The sequence below is a fragment of the Oncorhynchus mykiss genome, chromosome 30, assembly GCF_057628025.1.
Source record: "Oncorhynchus mykiss isolate SJ-2025 chromosome 30, ASM5762802v1, whole genome shotgun sequence".
In the NCBI taxonomy this organism is placed as follows: domain Eukaryota; kingdom Metazoa; phylum Chordata; class Actinopteri; order Salmoniformes; family Salmonidae; genus Oncorhynchus; species Oncorhynchus mykiss.
In genome coordinates, this window is record NC_143051.1 from 7,223,351 (window position 1) to 7,246,122 (window position 22,772).

General features: G+C 43.0%; 1 long non-coding RNA gene across 2 annotated transcripts in view; it reads left to right on the forward strand.

Moving 5' to 3' along the window:
• The first annotated feature begins 15,023 nt into the window (after positions 1-15,023).
• The window catches only part of LOC149970184 (uncharacterized), a 33,206-nt gene continuing 25,457 nt past the window's right edge, over positions 15,024-22,772 (forward strand). Inside the window, exons 1-3 of one of the 2 annotated variants that reach the window (XR_016493737.1) lie at positions 15,024-15,336; positions 15,705-15,766; positions 18,143-20,839. This is a non-coding gene — a long non-coding RNA (uncharacterized LOC149970184). Of the gene's footprint in view, positions 15,337-15,704; positions 15,767-18,142; positions 20,840-22,772 lie in introns of those variants that run through there. The other variant, XR_016493736.1, reaches the window with a different exon arrangement.

The following is a 22,772-nucleotide window of genomic DNA, read 5'->3' on the forward strand; positions in this document are numbered from 1 at the left end:
ACAGTCAGGACTCCTATCATAGGTGTCAGTTCAGGACAGTCAGGACTCCGATCATAGGTGTCAGTTCAGGACAGTCAGGACTCCTATCATATGTGTCAGTTCAGGACAGTCAGGACTCCTATCATAGGTGTCAGTTCAAGACAGTCAGGACTCCTATCATAGGTGTCAGTTCAGGACAGTCAGGACTCCTATCGTATGTGTCAGTTCAGGACAGTCAGGACTCCTATCATAGGTGTCAGTTCAGGACAGTCGGGACTCCTATCATATGTGTCAGTTCAGGACAGTCGGGACTCCTATCATAGGTGTCAGTTCAGGACAGTCAGGACTCCTATCATAGGTGTCAGTTCAGGACAGTCAGGACTCCTATCATAGGTGTCAGTTCAGGACAGTCAGGACTCCTATCATAGGTGTCAGTTCAGGACAGTCAGGACTCCTATCATAGGTGTCAGTTCAGGGCAGTCAGGACTCCTATCATATGTGTCAGTTCAGGACAGTCAGGACTCCTATCATCGGTATCAGTTCAGGACAGCCGGGACTCCTATCATAGGTGTCAGTTCAGGACAGTCAGGACTCCTATCATAGGTGTCAGTTCAGGACAGTCGGGACTCCTATTATAGATATCAGTTCAGGACCGTCAGGACTCCTATCATAGGTGTCAGTTCAGGACAGTCAGGACTCCTATCATATGTGTCAGTTCAGGACAGTCAGGACTCCTATCATCGGTATCAGTTCAGGACAGTCAGGACTCCTATCATAGGTGTCAGTTCAGGACAGTCAGGACTCCTATCATAGGTGTCAGTTCAGGACAGTCAGGACTCCTATCATAGGTGTCAGTTCAGGACAGTCAGGACTCCTATCATAGGTGTCAGTTCAGGACAGTCAGGACTCCTATCATAGGTGTCAGTTCAGGACAGTCAGGACTCCTATCATATGTGTCAGTTCAGGACAGTCAGGACTCCTATCATAGGTGTCAGTTCAGGATAGTCAGGACTCCTATCATAGGTGTCAGTTCAGGACAGTCAGGACTCCTATCATATGTGTCAGTTCAGGACAGTCAGGACTCCTATCATAGGTGTCAGTTCAGGACAGTCAGGACTCCTATCATATGTGTCAGTTCAGGACAGTCGGGACTCCTATCATAGGTGTCAGTTCAGGACAGTCAGGATTCCTATCATAGGTGTCAGTTCAGGACAGTCAGGACTCCAATCATAGGTGTCAGTTCAGGACAGTCAGGACTCCTATCATAGGTGTCAGTTCAGGACAGTCAGGACTCCTATCATAGGTGTCAGTTCAGGACAGTCAGGACTCCTATCATAGGTGTCAGTTCAGGACAGTCAGGACTCCTATCATAGGTGTCAGTTCAGGACAGTCAGGACTCCTATCATAGGTGTCAGTTCAGGACAGTCAGGACTCCTATCATATGTGTCAGTTCAGGACAGTCAGGACTCCTATCATCGGTATCAGTTCAGGACAGCCGGGACTCCTATCATAGGTGTCAGTTCAGGACAGTCAGGACTCCTATCATAGGTGTCAGTTCAGGACAGTCGGGACTCCAATCATAGGTGTCAGTTCAGGACAGTCAGGACTCCTATCATAGGTATCAGTTCAGGACAGTCAGGACTCCTATCATAGGTGACAGTTCAGGACAGTCAGGACTCCTATCATAGGTGTCAGTTCAGGACAGTCAGGACTCCTATCATCGGTATCAGTTCAGGACAGCCGGGACTCCTATCATAGGTGTCAGTTCAGGACAGTCAGGACTCCTATCATAGGTGTCAGTTCAGGACAGTCGGGACTCCAATCATAGGTGTCAGTTCAGGACAGTCAGGACTCCTATCATAGGTGTCAGTTCAGGACAGTCAGGACTCCTATCATAGGTGACAGTTCAGGACAGTCAGGACTCCTATCATAGGTGTCAGTTCAGGACAGTCAGGACTCCTATCATAGGTGTCAGTTCAGGACAGTCAGGACTCCTATCATAGGTGACAGTTCAGGACAGTCAGGACTCCTCTCATAGGTGTCAGTTCAGGACAGTCAGGACTCCTATCATATGTGTCAGTTCAGGACAGTCGGGACTCCTATCATAGGTGTCAGTTCAGTACAGTCAGGACTCCTATCATAGGTGTCAGTTCAGGACAGTCAGGACTCCTATCAGAGGTGTCAGTTCAGGACAGTCAGGACTCCTATCATAGGTGTCAGTTCAGGACAGTCAGGACTCCTATCATAGGTGTCAGTTCAGGACAGTCAGGACTCCTATCATAGGTGTCAGTTCAGGACAGTCAGGACTCCTATCATAGGTGTCAGTTCAGGACAGTCAGGACTCCGATCATAGGTGTCAGTTCAGGACAGTCAGGACTCCTATCATAGGTGTCAGTTCAGGACAGTCAGGACTCCTATTATAGGTGTCAGTTCAGGACAGTCAGGACTCCTATAGGTAACAGTTCAGGACAGTCAGGACTCCTGTCATAGGTGTCAGTTCAGGACAGTCAGGACTCCTATTATAGGTGTCAGTTCAGGACAGTCAGGACTCCTATAGGTAACAGTTCAGGACAGTCAGGACTCCTATAGGTGTCAGTTCAGGACAGTCAGGACTCCTATTATAGGTGTCAGTCCAGGACAGTCAGGACTCCTATAGGTAATAGTTCAGGACAGTCAGGACTCCTATAGGTGTCAGTTCAGGACAGTCAGGACTCCTATAGTTAACAGTTCAGGACAGTCAGGACTCCTATAGGTGTCAGTTCAGGACAGTCAGGACTCCTATCATAGGTGTCAGTTCAGGACAGTCAGGACTCCTATCATAGGTGTCAGTTCAGGACAGTCAGGGCTCCTATCATAGGTGTCAGTTCAGGACAGTCAGGACTCCTATCATAGGTGTCAGTTCAGGACAGTCAGGACTCCTATCATAGGTATCAGTTCAGGACAGTCAGGACTTTTATAGGTGTCATTTCAGGACAGTCAGGACTCCTATCATAGGCTTCATAAATAACCTGCTGTCGGTCTCAGATCCCTGGTGACTTTACATAAATCTCTTTGAAGACTGAAAGCTTTTTTCTGTGTTTTATGTGTCAGCTACACAACCACTCTGTCTGCTACTTCTGCAGCTATTATGATACGACATCTAAGGCCTTCATTTACACATGTCACACGGATAGGGCTACACGAATGCACATACACACACACACACACACACACACACACACACACACACACGTGACTATTACAGTTTTTTACAATCACTTTGGCACTAATTTCGGAACCTTGATGTCCTTTTTCAAACTCTAGACACTCTTAACACTTTTTGTCCAATTGCTTGGATACAAATCACATAAAGCTAAGATCATTTGTTGATTGAGCTAAAATCACCTGTTCAAAATGACACAACTTAACATCCAAGTATAACCATTTCAAAATGCAATTCACACATTACATCTGAGATGACTGTCTATTCCTGTCATTACAATGAGCTCACTATCTATTGATACAACTGCTAGTTTTACAAGTAACTGTTGCGTTACTCTTAATGCATAGTTTTATGGAAACTGACAAACAATATTCCATGTTTAGATCATAAAAGTTTCAGGATAACGAGATCTATTGACACCAATTACCGTGGACCATGAACCAATTGGACTACATTATCTATGGATGTAATATTTCATCATCATTCTTTATCACTGTCTCTATGGTCCCATGTACTACTTTTCCAGACCATGTTTTCAGATTTGACATTACTGTACAGTCACTTTATTAGGTACACCTAGCTAGTACTGGGTAGGACCCCCTTTTGCCTCTCCTTTAGCCTGAATTATTCACGGTGTTGTATGTTAAGAGATGCTCTTCTGCACACCACTGTTTTAAACAGCTGTTATTTGAGTATTTGTGGCCTTTCTGTTAGCTTGAATGAGTCTGGACATTCTCCTCTGACCTCTCTCAATAACAAGGTGTTTTTTCCCACAGAACTGCCGCTCACTGAATGTGTTTTGTTTATCGCACCATTCTCTGTAAACTCTAGAGACTGTAGTCTCTATCCCAGGAAGGCAGCTGTTTCTGAGATGCTGGAATCACCGTGTGTGGCATCAACAATCATACCACGGTCAAAGTATCTTAGATTACTCATCTTGCCTGTTCTAGTGTTTGGTCGAACAACATCTAAAGCTCTCTACTCTATATACTCTATATATTGAGTTGCAGGCAGCCACATGATTCGCTGTTCGAATGTAACCTTCCTTGATGAGCTAAATCAGGTCTGTAGAGCTGATGGCGTGACCTATGTCATTGTGTGGGATAATGTCAGGTTCCACCATGCTCAAGAGGTGCAAGCATGATTTCAGGCCCATCCACAATTTACCACCCTGTACTTACCCCCATACTCTCCTTTCCTTAACCCGATTGAGGAATTTTTCTCCACATGGGGGTGGAAGGTGTATGATAGGGACCCTCACAAACAAGCCGCCCTTCTCCAGGCCATGGATGAAGCATGCAATGACATCACGGCAGACCAGTGTCAGGCCTGGATTCGGCCAAAGATTCTTCCCAAGATGTTTGGCTAATGAAAACATCCATTGTGATGTGGATGAGAAACTGTGGCCAAATCCACAAGAGTTGAGGGAAATATAAAAGTACAGTAATCAATCCATTGTTTTTTTTTTACAGTAAGCCAGGTGAGGAACACTGCAGTGATGTTTTACAGTAAGCCAGGTGAGGAACACTGCAGTGATGTTTTACAGTAAGCCAGGTGAGGAACACTGCAGTGATGTTTTACAGTAAGCCAGGTGAGGAACACTGCAGTGATGTTTTACAGTAAGCCAGGTGAGGAACACTGCAGTGATGTTTTACAGTAAGCCAGGTGAGGAACACTGCAGTGATGTTTTACAGTAAGCCAGGTGAGGAACACTGCAGTGATGTTTTACAGTAAGCCAGGTGAGGAACACTGCAGTGATGTTTTACAGTAAGCCAGGTGAGGAACACTGCAGTGATGTTTTACAGTAAGCCAGGTGAGGAACACTGCAGTGATGTTTTACAGTAAGCCAGGTGAGGAACACTGCAGTTGACCTTTAACTGTTTTTTATTTTTTGTAGATAATTAATTTTGCTTTGATTCAAAGAAACCTATGTTGTGATTTTATTGTATTTCATCAATAAATGTCATATTTTGTTCAATCATTCCACTGTGTCTGTAGTATTCTCTCCACTAGTCCTTTTACAGTGATGTATTTACGTGTAGTACCATAATGAAACCTGTATCACATATTTTGTACTACAATATTTAATGATTGTACGAACAACTACACAGCGAAACTATCGGTCTCTTGTGTGTGGGTGATCTAAATGAATGTTCCTATGGTATTTCATGATAAATTAGTTGTTTGAATCAATGATTCTGCAAGTGCAAGGTTTCTTTAAAGATATGAATGCACATTGCAATGTTTTGAACATTGGACAGCCTGTGTTACAAGTGATGACCGTTTGGAGTTTTGTGTCTAGAGTTTTGAAAAATGACCACAAGACTCTGAAATTAAAGTGATTGTTAAAAACTGTAACTGCAGACACCTCGACCTTCTCTCTAAGTGTGTGTACGTTTATCGACTTCCCGTGTGAGTGTGTGTGTGTGTGTGTGTGTGTGTGTGTGTGTGTGTGTGTGTGTGTGTGTGTGCGTGTGTGTGTGTCTGTGTGTGTGTGTGTCTGCGTGTGTGTGTGTGTGTCTGCGTGTGTACCTTCTTAATTCCCTGAACTAAAAGTCAACCCGTCAGACAGTATCGAGTCGACTTAAAGGTGAAGGAGACATGAAATGCCATCAATAATAACCCATGTAGCACTGAGCATCATCCAGCCGCATGTTAACTGTCAGCCCACAGACCCACTGGAAGCTCACAGGCCCTTGTAGAAGCTGATGAGTGGTGAGCCCTCGGGCACAAAATGGCTCCTGAGCTTAACGGCTGCTTCTCACTATAGGTGTAGGGTCATGTTAACTGTCAGACAGACCACTGTGTGTTGAAGCTGATGTGTGGTAAGCCTTCGGGCACAAAATGGCTTCTGAGCTTCACCCAAGGCAATTGGCGGTTGGGTTGCGGTTTGGCTGCTGTGTGGATGATCGGAGGATGCTTGGCCACACTTTACATTCAATTGGTGTTTAGATAAAAGTATTGTACAAACCAGTGGAATAACAAAGTATATGCATTAATCTATAAATAACGAATAAGATTCATTTTTGGTAAGAAATACAGTGCCTTGCGAAAGTATTCGGCCCCCTTGAACTTTGCGACCTTTTGCCACATTTCAGGCTTCAAACAAAGATATAAAACTGTATTTTTTTGTGAAGAATCAACAACAAGTGGGACACAATCATGAAGTGGAACGACATTTATTGGATATTTCAAACTTTTTTAACAAATCAAAAACTGAAAAATTGGGCGTGCAAAATTATTCAGCCCTCTTAAGTTAATACTTTGTAGTGCCACCTTTTGCTGCGATTACAGCTGTAAGTCGCTTGGGGTATGCCTCTATCAGTTTTGCACATCGAGAGACTGACATTTTTTCCCATTCCTCCTTGCAAAACAGCTCGAGCTCAGTGAGGTTGGATGGAGAGCATTTGTGAACAGCAGTTTTCAGTTCTTTCCACAGATTCTCGATTGGATTCAGGTCTGGACTTTGACTTGGCCATTCTAACACCTGGATATGTTTATTTTTGAACCATTCCATTGTAGATTTTGCTTTATGTTTTGGATCATTGTCTTGTTGGAAGACAAATCTCCGTCCCAGTCTCAGGTCTTTTGCAGACTCCATCAGGTTTTCTTCCAGAATGGTCCTGTATTTGGCTCCATCCATCTTCCCATCAATTTTAACCATCTTCCCTGTCCCTGCTGAAGAAAAGCAGGCCCAAACCATGATGCTGCCACCACCATGTTTGACAGTGGGGATGGTGTGTTCAGCTGTGTTGCTTTTACGCCAAACATAACGTTTTGCATTGTTGCCAAAAAGTTCAATTTTGTTTTCATCTGACCAGAGCAGCTTCTTCCACATGTTTGGTGTGTCTCCCAGGTGGCTTGTGGCAAACTTTAAACAACACTTTTTATGGATATCTTTAAGAAATGGCTTTCTTCTTGCCACTCTTCCATAAAGGCCAGATTTGTGCAATATAGGACTGATTGTTGTCCTATGGACAGAGTCTCCCAACTCAACTGTAGATCTCTGCAGTTCATCCAGAGTGATCATGGGCCTCTTGGCTGCATCTCTGATCAGTCTTCTCCTTGTATGAGCTGAAAGTTTAGAGGGACGGCCAGGTCTTGGTAGATTTGCAGTGGTCTGATACTCCTTCCATTTCAATATTATCGCTTGCACAGTGCTCCTTGGGATGTTTAAAGCTTGGGAAATCTTTTTGTATCCAAATCTGGCTTTACACTTCTTCACAACAGTATCTCGGACCTGCCTGGTGTGTTCCTTGTTCTTCATGATGCTCTCTGCGCTTTTAACGGACCTCTGAGACTATCACAGTGCAGGTGCATTTATACGGAGACTTGATTACACACAGGTGGATTGTATTTATCATCATTAGTCATTTAGGTCAACATTGGATCATTCAGAGATCCTCACTGAACTTCTGGAGAGAGTTTGCTGCACTGAAAGTAAAGGGGCTGAATAATTTTGCACGCCCAATTTTTCAGTTTTTGATTTGTTAAAAAAGTTTGAAATATCCAATAAATGTCGTTCCACTTCATGATTGTGTCCCACTTGTTGTTGATTCTTCACAAAAAAATACAGTTTTATATCTTTATGTTTGAAGCCTGAAATGTGGCAAAAGGTCACAAAGTTCAAGGGGGCCGAATACTTTCGCTAGGCACTGTATGTAAGAAATACCTGGTAAAAGTTCATTCCGTGCTATTATTATATAATACTGTTAGAATTATACACCGTTAGAATAACGACTGCAAGGAGCTACATCACGACCTACAGTGTCAGAGGAAGGCCCTAAAAATGATCAAAGACTCGTCACCCTAGTCGTAGACTGTTCTCTCTGCTACCGCACAGCAAGCGGTACCAGAGCACCAAGTCTAGGACAAGAAGGCTTCTAACAGCATCTACCCCCAAGACATAAGACTCCTGAACATCTAATCAAATGGTTACCCGGACTATTTACATTGACACCCCTCCCCCCTCCTGCTCCTCGCTGTTTATTATTCATGCACTTTACCCCGAACTACATGGACAAATTACCTCAACTAACCTGTACCTCTGCACACTGACTCGGTACCGTTACCCCCTGTATATAGCCTCGTTATTGTTATTTTATTGTGTTACTTTTTATATTTACTTAAATTTTTTTAACCTTATTTTATTTAGTAAATACTTTCTGAACCCTATTTTATTTAGTAAATACTTTCTGAACTGTATTTAATTTAGTAAATACTTTCTGAACCCTATTTAATTTAGTAAATACTTTCTGAACCCTATTTTATTTAGTAAATACTTTCTGAACCGTATTTTATTTAGTAAATACTTTCTGAACCCTATTTTATTTAGTGAATACTTTCTGAACCCCATTTTCTTGAACTGAATTGTTGATTAAGGACTTGTAACTCAAATCAAATCAATTCAAATGTATTTATAAAGCCCTTCTTACATCAGCTAATATCTCACGGTGCTGTACAGAAACCCAGCCTAAAACCCCAAACAGCAAGCAATGCAGGTGTAGAAGCACGGAAGCAAGTAACTCTGCATTTCACGGTAAGGTCTATCTATCCCTGCTGTATTCAGTGCTTGTGACAAATACATTTTCATTTGATTTGACCCTGAAATATTTAAGGAGTGCATGGTGACTGAAATAACTGACTGACAAGGTCTATGGATCGGCAGGCAGGCCTACATCTTATTTCTTGAATATGAAGAAAAGACTCCAACAAATATTTCAGGGTCAAATCAATTCATTTGTCAAGGAACTGTGTTCAATGACCTTTGCTCAAACTCCCCAGATTCTCTCCCCCTCTCTCTCTCCTCTCCCCCCTCTCTCCTTCTCTCACTCCTTCTCTCCCTCCTATCCTTCTCTCCCTCTCTCCCTCCTTCTCTCCCTCCTTCTCTCCCTCTCTCTCTCCTACTCTCCCTCCTTCTCTCCCTCCTGTCCTTCTCTCTCTCCTTCTCTCCATCCTTCTCTCCCTCTCTCCCTCCTTCTCTCCCTCTCTCCCTCCTTCTCTCCCTCTCTCCCATCTTCTCTCCCTCTCTCCCATCTTCTCTCCCTCTCTACCTCCTTCTCTCCCTCTCTCCCTCCTTCTCTCCCTCTCCCTCCTTCTCTCCCTCCTTCTCTCCCTCACTCCTTCTCTCCCTCTATCCCTCCTCTCCCTCTATCACTCCTTCTCTCCCTCCTTCTCTCCCTCTCCATCCTTCTCTCCTTCTCTCCCTCACTCATTCTCTCCCTCTATCCCTCCTCTCCCTCTATCACTCCTTCTCTCCCTCCTTCTCTCCCTCTCTCCCTCCTTCTCTCCCTCTCTCCCTCCTCCTCTCCCTCTATCACTCCTTCTCTCCCTCCTTCTCTCCCTCTCTCCCTCCTTCTCTCCCTCTCTCCCTCCTTCTCTCCCTCTATGCCTCCTCTCCCTCTATCCCTCCTCTCCCTCTATCACTCCTTCTCTCACTCCTTCTCTCACTCCTTCTCTCCCTCTCACTCCTTCTCCCCCTCCTTCTCTCCCTCTATCCCTACTTATCTCCCTCTCTCCCTATCACTCCTTCTCTCCTTCTCTCCCTCCTTCTCTCCCTCTATCACTCCTTCTCTCCCTCCTTCTCTCCCTCACTCATTCTCTCCCTCTATCCCTCCTCTCTCTCTATCACTCCTGCTCTCCCTCTATCCCTACTTCTCTCCCTCTCTCCCTCCTTCTCTCCCTCTCTCCCTCCTTCTCTCCCTCTCTCCCATCTTCTCTCCCTCTCTCCCATCTTCTCTCCCTCTCTCCCTCCTTCTCTCCCTCTCTCCCTCCTTCTCTCCCTCTCCCTCCTTCTCTCCCTCCTTCTCTCCCTCACTCCTTCTCTCCCTCTATCCCTCCTCTCCCTCTATCACTCCTTCTCTCCCTCCTTCTCTCCCTCTCCATCCTTCTCTCCTTCTCTCCCTCACTCATTCTCTCCCTCTATCCCTCCTCTCCCTCTATCACTCCTTCTCTCCCTCCTTCTCTCCCTCTCTCCCTCCTTCTCTCCCTCTCTCCCTCCTTCTCTCCCTCTATGCCTCCTCTCCCTCTATCCCTCCTCTCCCTCTATCACTCCTTCTCTCACTCCTTCTCTCACTCCTTCTCTCCCTCTCACTCCTTCTCCCCCTCCTTCTCTCCCTCTATCCCTCCTTCTCTCCCCCTCTCCCTCCTTCTCTCCCCCTCTACCTCCTTCTCTCCATCACTCCTAATCTCCTTCTCTCCCTCCTTCTCTCCCTCTATCCCTCCTCTCCCTCTATCACTCCTTCTCTCCCTCCTTCTCTCCCTCTCCCTCCTTCTCTCCCTCACTCATTCTCTCCCTCTATCCCTCCTCTCCCTCTATCACTCCTTCTCTCCCTCTATCCCTACTTATCTCCCTCTCTCCCTATCACTCCTTCTCTCCTTCTCTCCCTCCTTCTCTCCCTCTATCACTCCTTCTCTCCCTCCTTCTCTCCCTCACTCATTCTCTCCCTCTATCCCTCCTCTCCCTCTATCACTCCTGCTCTCCCTCTATCCCTACTTCTCTCCCTCTCTCCCTCCTTCTCTCCATCACTCCTTCTCTCCTTCTATCCCTCCTTCTCTCCCTCTATCCCTACTTCTCTCCCTCCTTCTCTCCATCAATCCTTCTCTCCTTCTCTCCCTCCTTCTCTCCCTCTATCACTCCTTCTCTCCCTCTATCCCTACTTCTCTCCCTCTCTCCCTCTCTCCCTTCTTCTCTCCATCACTCCTTCTCTCCTTCTCTCCCTCCTTCTCTCCCTCTCTCCCTCCTTCTCTCCCTCTTTCTCTCCCTCTTTCTCTCCCTCTATCCCTCCTTCTCTCCCTCTCTCCCTCCCTCTATCCCTCCTTCTCTCCCTCTCTCTCTCCTTCTCTCCCTCTATCCGTCCTTCTCTCCCTCTTTCTCTCCCTCTCTCCCTCCTTCTCTTCCTCTATCCTTCCTTCTCTACCTCTATCCCAGTGAAGGAACAACTAATATGACAATACACACATACAGGCAGATATGGACACACACACACACACACACACACACACACACACAGAGCTTAAAGAGCTTAAAGACCCTGGGGCTGTGCCTCGTGCCAAGATGACAAACTATTAATACATTTCAGAAACATACACATCACCACAGTAGGGTGACAGAAGAGAGGGAAGAGAGAGAAGAGAGGGAAGAGAGAGACATCTCTCTCTCTCTCTGTCTCTTTCTTTCAATTCAATGTAAGGTCTTTATTGGCATGTGAAACTTATGTTTAACATGTATTTATTTTGCCAAAGCAAGTGGAGTAGATAATAAACAATAAAAATGAACAGTGATTATTACATTCACACAAGTTCCCCAAAAAATTAAGACATTTCAAATGTCATATTACGTGCAAATAGTTGAAGTACAAAAGGGAAAATTAATAAACATAAATATAGGTTGTATTTACAATGGTGTTTTTTCTTCACTGGTTGCCCTTTTCTTGTGGCAACAGATCACACATCTTGCTGCTGTGATGGCACACTGTAGTGTTTCACCCAATAGATATGGGAGTTTTTTCAAAATTGGGTTTGTTTTTGAATTCTTTGTGGATCTGTGTAATCTGAGGGAAATATGTGTCTCTAATATGGTCCTACATTGGACAGGAGGTTAGGAAGTGCAGCTCAGTTTCCATCTCATTTTGTGGGCAGTGAACACATAGCCTGTCTTCTCTTGAGAGCCATGTCTGCCTACGGCGGCCTTTCTCAATAGCAAGGCTATGCTCACTGAGTCTGTACATAGTCGAAGCTTTCCTTAAGTTTGGGTCAATCACAGTGGTCAGGTATTCTGCCGCTGTGTACTCTCTGTTTAGGGTCAGTCACAGTGGTCAGGTATTCTGCCACTTTGTACTCTCTGTTTAGGGTCAGTCACAGTGGTCAGGTATTCTGCCACTTTGTACTCTCTGTTTAGGGTCAGTCACAGTGGTCAGGTATTCTGCCGCTGTGTACTCTCTGTTTAGGGTCAGTCACAGTGGTCAGGTATTCTGCCGCTGTGTACTCTCTGTTTAGGGTCAGTCACAGTGGTCAGGTATTCTGCCGCTGTGTACTCTCTGTTTAGGGTCAGTCACAGTGGTCAGGTATTCTGCCACTTTGTACTCTCTGTTTAGGGTCAGTCACAGTGGTCAGGTATTCTGCCACTTTGTACTCTCTGTTTAGGGTCAGTCACAGTGGTCAGGTATTCTGCCGCTGTGTACTCTCTGTTTAGGGCCAAATAGCATTCTAGTTTGCTCTGTTTTTTGTGTTAATTCTTTCCAATGTAACAAGTAATTGTCTTTTTGTTTTCTCGTGATTTAGTTGGGTCTAATTGTGCTGCTGTCCTGGGGCTCTGTGGGGTGTGTTTGTGTTTGTGAACAGAGCCCCAGGACCAGCTTGCTTAGGGGACTCTTCTCCAGGTTCATCTCTCTGTAGATGTTATACTCATAAGCATATGCCCCTTTTTTTTTTTTTTGCCTAAAATGATAAACCCAAATCTAACTGCCTGTAGCTCAGGACCTGAAGCAAGGCTATGCACATTATTGGTACCATTTGAAAAGGAAACACTTTGAAGTTTGTGGAAATATGAAATGAATGAGAGAGAATATAACACATTAGATCTGGTAAAAGAAAAAACAAAGAAAAAAAACAACCTTTCTGTTGTATTGTTTTGTACCTTTGAAATGCAAGCGAAAGACAATAACGTATAATTCCAGCCCAGGCGCAATTTAGATTTTGGCCACTAGATGGGAGTAGTGCACGTGCAAACTTTTAGGCTGATTCAATGAACAGTTGAATTTCTGTAAAAAAATTGTGTGTCAAGACTTCCCAAATGCGCATAATAGTTTTTTTTTAACAATAGGTATTCTTTCACAGCTACTGTGAATTGGACAGTGCCGTTGGATTAACAAGAATTTAAGCTTTCTGCCAATATCAGACATGTCTATGTCCTGGGAATGTTCTAGTAGGCCGGTGTAGGCCGGTGACGACGACCGCCGAGCGCCGCCCGAACAGGCGGGGGAGCCACCTTCGGCGGGATTCGTGACATCCTGTGTAGTGAGAGAGACTTTATCACAATGCTACATCGTACCAGCCGATTACTGCATGCTTGAATGGCAATTGCTCAGATGCACATGAAAACATTAAATGACCCAGGGAATTAACAGAACTGCACAAAATCAATGTAACATTCAAAATGGGTGAATCTTTACTCTAAGGTTAAGGTTTTGGGTTAATACATTAAGTTTAAGCATTCATTCCGAATGGTTAAGATAAGGGTTAAGGTTGGTTAAGATAAGGGTTAAAGTTGGTTAAGATAAGGGTTAAGTTTAGTTAAGATAAGGCTTAAGGTTGATTAAGATAAGGCTTAAGGTTAGTTAAGATAAGGCTTAAGGTTGGTTAAGATAAGGGTTAAGATTGGTTAAGATAAGGGTTAAGAATGGTTAAGATAAGGGTTAAGGTTGGATAAGATAAGGGTTAAGGTTGGTTAAGATAAGGGTTAAGGTAGGTGAAGATGAGGCTGAAGGTTAGTTAAGATAAGGTTTAATGTTGGTTAAGATAAGGGTTAAGGTTGGTTAAGATAATGGTTAAGGTTGGTTAAGATAAGGGTTAAGGTTGGTTAAGATAAGGGTTAAAGTTGGTTAAGATAAAGGTTAAGGTTGGTTAAGATAAGGGTTAAAGTTGGTTAAGATAAGGGTTAAGTTTAGTTAAGATAAGGCTTAAGGTTGATTAAGATAAGGCTTAAGGTTAGTTAAGATAAGGCTTAAGGTTGGTTAAGATAAGGGTTAAGATTGGTTAAGATAAGGGTTAAGAATGGTTAAGATAAGGGTTAAGGTTGGATAAGATAAGGGTTAAGGTTGGTTAAGATAAGGGTTAAGGTAGGTGAAGATGAGGCTGAAGGTTGGTTAAGATAAGGTTTAATGTTGGTTAAGATAAGGGTTAAGGTTGGTTAAGATAATGGTTAAGGTTGGTTAAGATAAGGGTTAAGGTTGGTTAAGATAAGGGTTAAAGTTGGTTAAGATAAAGGTTAAGGTTGGTTAAGATAAGGGTTAAAGTTGGTTAAGATAAGGGTTAAGTTTAGTTAAGATAAGGCTTAAGGTTGATTAAGATAAGGCTTAAGGTTAGTTAAGATAAGGCTTAAGGTTGGTTAAGATAAGGGTTAAGATTGGTTAAGATAAGGGTTAAGAATGGTTAAGATAAGGGTTAAGGTTGGTTAAGATAAGGGTTAAGGTAGGTGAAGATGAGGCTGAAGGTTGGTTAAGATAAGGTTTAATGTTGGTTAAGGTAAGGGTTAAGGTTGGTTAAGATAATGGTTAAGGTTGGTTAAGATAAGGGTTAAGGTAGGTGAAGATGAGGCTGAAGGTTGGTTAAGATAAGGTTTAATGTTGGTTAAGGTAAGGGTTAAGGTTGGTTAAGATAATGGTTAAGGTTGGTTAAGATAAGGGTTAAGGTTGGAACCTCTTAGAGCTCTAGGGGCGCTATTTCATTTTTGGATAAAAAACGTTCCCGTTTTAAGCGCGATATTTTGTCACGAAAAGATGCTCGACTATGCATATTCTTGACAGTTTTGGAAAGAAAACACTCTGAAGTTTCAGAATCTGCAAAGATTTTGTCTGTAAGTGCCCCAGAACTCATTCTACAGGCGAAACCAAGATGATGCATCACCCAGGAATTAGCAGAATTTCTGAAGCTCTGTTTTCCATTCTCTCCTTATATGGCTGTGATTGCGCAACGAATGAGCCTACACTTTCTGTCGTTCGCCCAAGGTCTTAGCAGCATTGTGACGTATTTGTAGGCATATCATTGGAAGATTGACCATAAGAGACTACATTTTCCAAGTGTCCGCCTGGTGTCCTGCGTCGAATTCGGTGCGCAATTGCCAGCTGCTTCCACTTTACCATTTGATTCAGGGGAGAAAGCATGTGTCCAAGAACGATGTATCAATGAAGAGATATGTGAAAAACACCTTGATGATTGATTCTAAACAACGTTTGCCATGTTTTCAGTCGATATTATGGAGTTAATTTGGAAAAAAGTTTGCGTTTTGAGGACTGAATTTATGGATTTTTTTGGTAGCCAAATGTGATGTATAAAACGGAGCTATTTCTAATACACAAGGAATCTTTTTGGAAAAACTGAGCATCTGCTATCTAACTGAGAGTATCCTCATTGAAAACATCAGAAGTTCTTCAAAGGTAAATTATTTTATTTGAAGGCTTTTATGTTTTTGTTAATGTTGCGTGCTGGATGCTAACGCTAATGCTAACGCTAAATGCTAACGCGAAATGCTAACTCTAGCTAGCTACTTTTACACAAATTATTGTTTTCCTATGGTTGAGAAGCATATTTTGAAAATCTGAGATGACAGTGTGGTTTACAAAAGGCTAAGCTTGAGAGATGGCATATTTATTTCATTTCGTTTGCGATTTTCATAAATAGTTAACGTTGTGTTATGCTAATGAGCTTGCTGATAGATTTACACAATCCTGGATACAGGGGTTTTTTCATAGCTAAACGTGACGCAGAAAACGGAGCGATTTGTCCTAAACAAATAATCTTTCAGGAAAAACTGAACATTTGCTATCTGAGAGTCTCCTCATTGAAAACATCTGAAGTTCTTCAAAGGTAAATGATTTTTTTGAATGCTTTTCTGTTTTTTTGTGTAAATGTTGCCAGCTGAATGCTAATGCTAAATGCTACGTTAGCCATCAATACTGTTACACAAATGCTTGTTTTGCAATGGTTGAGAAGCATATTTTGAAAATCTGAGATGACAGTGTTGTTAACAAAAGGCTAAGCTTGAGAGCTAGCATATTTATTTCATTTCATTTGCGATTTTCATGAATAGTTAACGTTGCGTTATGGTAATGAGCTTGAGTCTGTATTCACGAACCCGGATCCGGGATGGGGAAATCAGAAAGGTTAAGATAAGGGTTAAAGTTGGTTAAGATAAAGGTTAAGGTTGGTTAAGATAAGGGTTAAAGTTGGTTAAGATAAGGGTTAAGTTTAGTTAAGATAAGGCTTAAGGTTGATTAAGATAAGGCTTAAGGTTAGTAAAGATAAGGCTTAAGGTTGGTTAAGATAAGGGTTAAGATTGGTTAAGATAAGGGTTAAGAATGGTTAAGATAAGGGTTAAGGTTGGATAAGATAAGGGTTAAGGTTGGTTAAGATAAGGGTTAAGGTAGGTGAAGATGAGGCTGAAGGTTGGTTAAGATGAGGTTTAATGTTGGTTAAGATAAGGGTTAAGGTTGGTTAAGATAATGGTTAAGGTTGGTTAAGATAAGGGTTAAAGTTGGTTAAGATAAAGGTTAAGGTTGGTTAAGATAAGGGTTAAGGTTGGTTAAGATAAGGGTTAAGGTTGATTAAGATAAGGGTTAAGGTTGATTAAGATAAGGCTTAAGGTTGATTAAGATAAGGGTTAAGGTTGGTTAAGATAAGGGTTAAGGTTGGTTAAGATAAGAGTTAAGGTTGGTTAAGATAAGAGTTAAGGTTGGTTAAGATAAGGGTTAAAGTTGGTTAAGATAAAGGTTAAGGTTGGTTAAGATAAGGGTTAAGGTTGGTTAAGATAAGGGTTAAGGTTGATTAAGATAAGGGTTAAGGTTGATTAAGATAAGGCTTAAGGTTGATTAAGATAAGGCTTAAGGTTGATTAAGATAAGGCTTAAGGTTGGTTAAGATAAGGCTTAAGGTTGGTTAAGATAAGGGTTAAGGTTGGTTAAGATAAGGGTTAAGGTTGGTTAAGATAAGGCTTAAGGTTGGTTAAGATAAGGGTTAAGATTGGTTAAGATAAGGCTTAAGGTTGATTAAGATAAGGCTTAAGGTTAGTTAAGATAAGGCTTAAGGTTGATTAAGATAAGGGTTAAGATTGGTTAAGATAAGGGTTAAGGTAGGTGAAGATGAGGCTTAAGGTTGGTTAAGATAAGGCTTAAGGTTGGTTAAGATAAGGCTTAAGGTTGGTTAAGATAAGGGTTAAGGTTGGTTAAGATAAGGGTTAAGGTTGGTTAAGATAAGGCTTAAGGTTGGTTAAGATTGGTTAAGATAAGGCTTAAGGTTGATTAAGATAAGGCTTAAGGTTAGTTAAGATAAGGCTTAAGGTTGATTAAGATAAGGGTTAAGATTGGTTAAGATAAGGGTTAAGGTAGGTGAAGATGAGGCTTAAGGTTGGTTAAGATAAGGTTTAAGGTTGGTTAAGATAAGGGTTAACGTTGGTTAAGATAAAGGTTAAGGTTGGTTAAGATAAGGTTTAATGTTGGTTAAGATAAGGGTTGACATAGATTTAAAACAAAAAAAGAGTGATTTCTGACCCAGAGTAATGGGATTACAGTCATCTGCCACCACGATGCCCTAGAAAAACCCAAGATAATAACATCCCTCACTGTTGCCCCTAGTTGTTGTCCATAGTGGCCGGTAGTGGCCGGTTTTGAAGTCCAACGTCCTCCTGACATGGACAGACGTCCATTTTCGAAGTCATTTTTGAGCGATCTGGCTGCCCACACACACACGTACACACAAATCCCTGCCTATACACTGTCTCTTCTCTGTGTGCTTTTGACAAAAACTTTTTGATGTATGATGTAGTATGTTTGTTTGTTTGATCTCAGATCCCTCATCAAAATACTTTCACACTTTACTTGGAACGAGAAATCAACATTTAGCAGTTTTAAAGCCTCTCCAAATGATGTGTTATGCAAAACCCGAGCGGTGGGTTTAGCAGGGTACTCTAATGTAATTCTCTAATGAACCATCTGTCTCTGTCTCAACGACAGAGAGGGAAAAAAAGAGAAGAACTTCCCAAGCTGTTTCTGAGACTAGAGCGCCGTGTGTCCCAAATGGCACACCTTATACCCTTTATTGTGTACAACTTCTGACAAGAAACCCTATGGGCCCTGATCAAAAAGTAGTGCACTAAATAGGGGATAGGGTGTCGTTTGGGACGTTGTGTGTCACTGTATGTGCCGAGAGTAGAATTAGAAACACAACTGACCCCAATCCTACCACACAGGTAAACATGGACTCCAGATATACCTGCAGGGGGAGTGAATGAGGGAAGAAGCAGGGAGGAAAGGAGACAACTTCCTGGAACGAAGCTCAGCTCATAGAGAACACTGTGAACTTTGGTCTCTCTCCCTCTCTCTCTCTCTCTCTCTCTCTCTCTCTCTCTCTCTTTCTCTCTCTCTCTCTCTCTCTGTGTATCCCCCCGGACAGTCGCTGCACAGCACAAAGCAGAGTCAGGAGACATTAATCTCTATTAGACAGCCAATTGGCCAGGAGCAGGATCTGGTACAGCTAGGTTACACAGTACACTGGACATGGGTCTACTGCCATCAGTACAGAACAAGGCCTAGAGTTCAACTGTACAGAGCTGGGAATAGGGCATAAGTCTTATAATAAAGGGTCTGGACATAGGTCAACTGTCATCACTGTACAGTGTCTGGACATAGGTCAACTGTCATCACTGAACAGGGTCTGGACATAGGTCAACTGTCATCACTGAACAGGGTCTGGACATAGGTCAACTGTCATCACTGTACAGTGTCTGGACATAGGTCAACTGTCATCACTGAACAGGGTCTGGACATAGGTCAACTGTCATCACTGTACCGGGTCTGGACATAGGTCAACTGTCATCACTGAACATGGTCTGGACATAGTTCAACTGTCATCACTGAACAGGGTCTGGACATATGTCAACTGTCATCACTGAACATGGTCTGGACATAGGTCAACTGTCATCACTGAACAGGGTCTGGATATATGTCAACTGTCATCACTGAACAGGGTCTGGACATAGGTCAACAGTCATCACTGTTCAGGGTCTGGACATAGGTCAACTGTCATCACTGAACAGGGTCTGGACATAGTTCAACTGTCATCACTGAACAGGGTCTGGACATAGACAACAACACAGAGTTACACATGGAGTAAACAATTAACAAGTCAATAACACATTAGAAAAAAAAACGTTTTTAAAAAAGAGTCTATATACATTGTGTGCAAAAGGCATGTGAATAATTAAAATTTTGCAGAATAACACTGGAGTGATAAATTATCAGATGGTCATGTACAGGTAGAGATACTGGTGTGCAAAAGAGCAGAAAAGTAAATAAATATAAACAGTATGGGGATGAGGTAGGTAAAATTGGGTGGGCTATTTACCGATAGACTATGTACAGCTGCAGCGATCGGTTAGCTGCTCAGATAGCAGATGTTTGAAGTTGGTGAGGGAGATAAAAGTCTCCAACTTCAACGATTTTTGCAATTTGTTCCAGTCACAGGCAGCAGAGAACTGGAAGGAAAGGCGGCCAAATGAGGTGTTGGCTTTAGGGATGATCAGTGAGATACACCTGCTGGAGCGCGTGCTACGGATGGGTGTTGCCATCGTAACCAGTGAACTGAGATAAGGCGGAGCTTTACCTAGCATGGACTTGTAGATGACCTGGAGCCAGTGGGTCTGGCGACGAATATGTAGCGAGGGCCAGCCGACTAGAGCAGTGGTGGGTGGTATAAGGTGCTTTAGTGACAAAACGGATGGCACTGTGATAAACTGCATCCAGTTTGCTGAGTAGAGTGTTGGAAGCTATTTTGTAGATGACATCGCCGACGTCGAGGATCGGTAGGATAGTCAGTTTTACTAGGGTAAGTTTGGCGGCGTGAGTGAAGGAGGCTTTGTTGCGGAATAGAAAGCCGACTCTAGATTTGATTTTATATTGGAGATGTTTGATATGAGTCTGGAAGGAGAGTTTAAAGTCTAGCCAGACACCTAGGTACTTATAGGTGTCCACATATTCTAGGTCGGAACCATCCAGGGTGGTGATGCTAGTCGGGCGTGCGGGTGCAGGCAGGGAACGGTTGAAAAGCATGCATTTGGTTTTACTAGCGTTTAAGAGCAGTTGGAGGCCACGGAAGGAGTGTTGTATGGCATTGAAGCTTGTTTGGAGGTTAGATAACACAGTGTCCAAAGAAGGGCCAGAAGTATACAGAATGGTGTCGCCTGCGTAGAGGTGGATCAGGGAATCGCCCGCAGCAAGAGCAACATCATTGATATAAACAGAGAAAAGAGTCGGCCAGAGAATTGAACCCTGTGGCACCCCCATAGAGACTGCCAGAGGACCGGACAACATGCCCTCCGATTTGACACACTGAACTCTGTCTGCAAAGTAGTTGGTGAACCAGGCAAGGCCGTCATTAGAAAAACCGAGGCTACTGAGTCTGACGATAAGAATATGGTGCTTGACAGAGTCGAAAGCCTTGGCCAGGTCGATGAAGACGGCTGCACAGTACTGTCTTTTATCAATGGCGGTTATGATATCGTTTACTACCTTGAGCGTGGCTGAGGTGCACCCGTGACCGGCCCTTGGGGGGGGGGGGGGGTACTGTCACACCCTGACCATAGTTTGCTTTGTATGTTTCTATGTTTTGTTTGGTCAGGGTGTGATCTGAGTGGGTATTGTATGTTACATGTCTAGTTTGTCTATTTCTATGTTTGGCCTGATATGGTTCTCAATCAGAGGCAGGTGTTAGTCATTGTCTCTGATTGGGAACCATATTTAGGTATGCTGGTTGGTGTTGGGTTTTGTGGGTGATTGTTCCTGTTTCTGTGTTTGCACCAGATAGGACTGTTTTAGGTTTTCTCGCGTTTGTTGTTTTGTTAGTCCGTTCATGTATATTATTTTTTTTAAAGAATAATGAATAACAACCACGCTGCGTTTTGGTCCGCCTCTCCTTCACCTCAAGAAAACCGTTACACGTGGAACACCAGTTCTCCAAAACAGGAAGCTCCTAGTTCACCATTATACAAATGACAGTGTTGGCTCCACCCTGACTCATGTTCCTTCCGAATAACTGTGACTCCTCCATCTGTTATCCAGAGAGAGAGGGGGAGGGGGGGGGGTGTTGCTAAATCAACAGTGTTACATTTAACACTTGAAGAGTGTCTATAGTGTCTAAGTTAATTTAAAATGTGTCACTGACTTGTTTCTTTTCCCTCAACCTTCCTTCCTCTAAAGACGTTTTCTCTCTCTGCTCCTTTCTCCCTCCACGTCTCCTTTAGACACTCAGGCTTTGTAATATGTGAACTGCATCCAAGCTGCAACGCCTTCACTCTGTCTCTACGTTGCTCATTACACTGTCCAGAGGTCATATATTCTGGTGCCATCATGCATCTTGTGCCACACACACACACACACACACACACACACACTCAAACACAAACACACACACACACACACACTCAAACAGAAACACACACACACACACACACACACACACACACACACACACACACACACACACACACACACACACACACACACACACACACACACACACACACTCAAACACAAACACACACACACTGACAGAGTATGTGATTTAGACTGTCAGTTTGTTGTGAAGTAGATTATCAGGCAGGGTCATAAAATACTTTGTCCCAGTTCCCCTTGATGACAAAGACAGTAGGTCCCAGTTCCCCTTGATGATAAAGACAGTAGGTCCCAGTTCCCCTTGATGATATAGACAGTAGGTCCCAGTTCCCCTTGATGATATAGACAGTAGGTCCCAGTTCCCCTTGATGATATAGACAGTAGGTCCCAGTTCCCCTTGATGATATAGACAGTAGGTCCCAGTTCCACTTGATGATATAGACAGTAGGTCCCAGTTCCCCTTGATGATATAGACAGTAGGTCCCAGTTCCCCTTGATGATATAGACAGTAGGTCCCAGTTCCCCTTGATGATATAGACAGTAGGTCCCAGTTCCCCTTGATGATAAAGAAAGTAGGTCCCAGTTCCCCTTGATTATATAGACAGTAGGTCCCAGTTCCCCTTGATGATAAAGACAGTAGGTCCCAGTTCCCCTTGATGATGAAGACAGTAGGTCCCAGTTCCCCTTGATGATAAAGACAGTAGGTCCCAGTTCCACTTGATGTCATCGTTTTGTTGTATCGCTCTCTCTTCCTCCCTCTCTCTGTATCTCTCTCTGTATCTCTCTCTCTCTCTCTCTCTCTTTGTGTGTGTATCTCTCTCTCTATCTCTCTCTCTCTCTCTGTGTGTGTATCTCTCTCTCTCTCTTTCTCTCTCTCTCTCTCTCTCTCTCTCTCTGTGTGTATGTCTCTCTCTCTCTCTGTCTGTATCTCTCTCTCTCTCTCTCTCTCTCTATGTCTGTCTGTATGTCTCTCTCTCTCTGTGTCTGTGTATCTCCCTCTCAATTCAATTAAATTCAAGAGGCTTTATTGGCATGTATTAACAAGTGAGGTAGATAATATTCAAAAGTGAAATAAACAACAAAAAATAACAGTAAACATTACACATACAGAAGTTTCAAAAGAGTAAAGACATTACAGATGTCATATTATATATATATATATATATATATATATATATATATATATATATATATATATATACACTTCCTAACACTTCCTATACACTTCCTAACCTCCTGCCCAATGTATGACCATATTAGAGAGACATATTTCCATCAGATTACAAAGATCCACAAAGAATTCGAAAACAAATCCAATTTTGATAAACTCCCATATCTACTGGGGGAAATTCCACAGTGTTCCATCACAGCAGCATGATTTGTGACCTGTTGCCACAAGAAAAGGGCAACCAGTGAAGAACAAACACCATT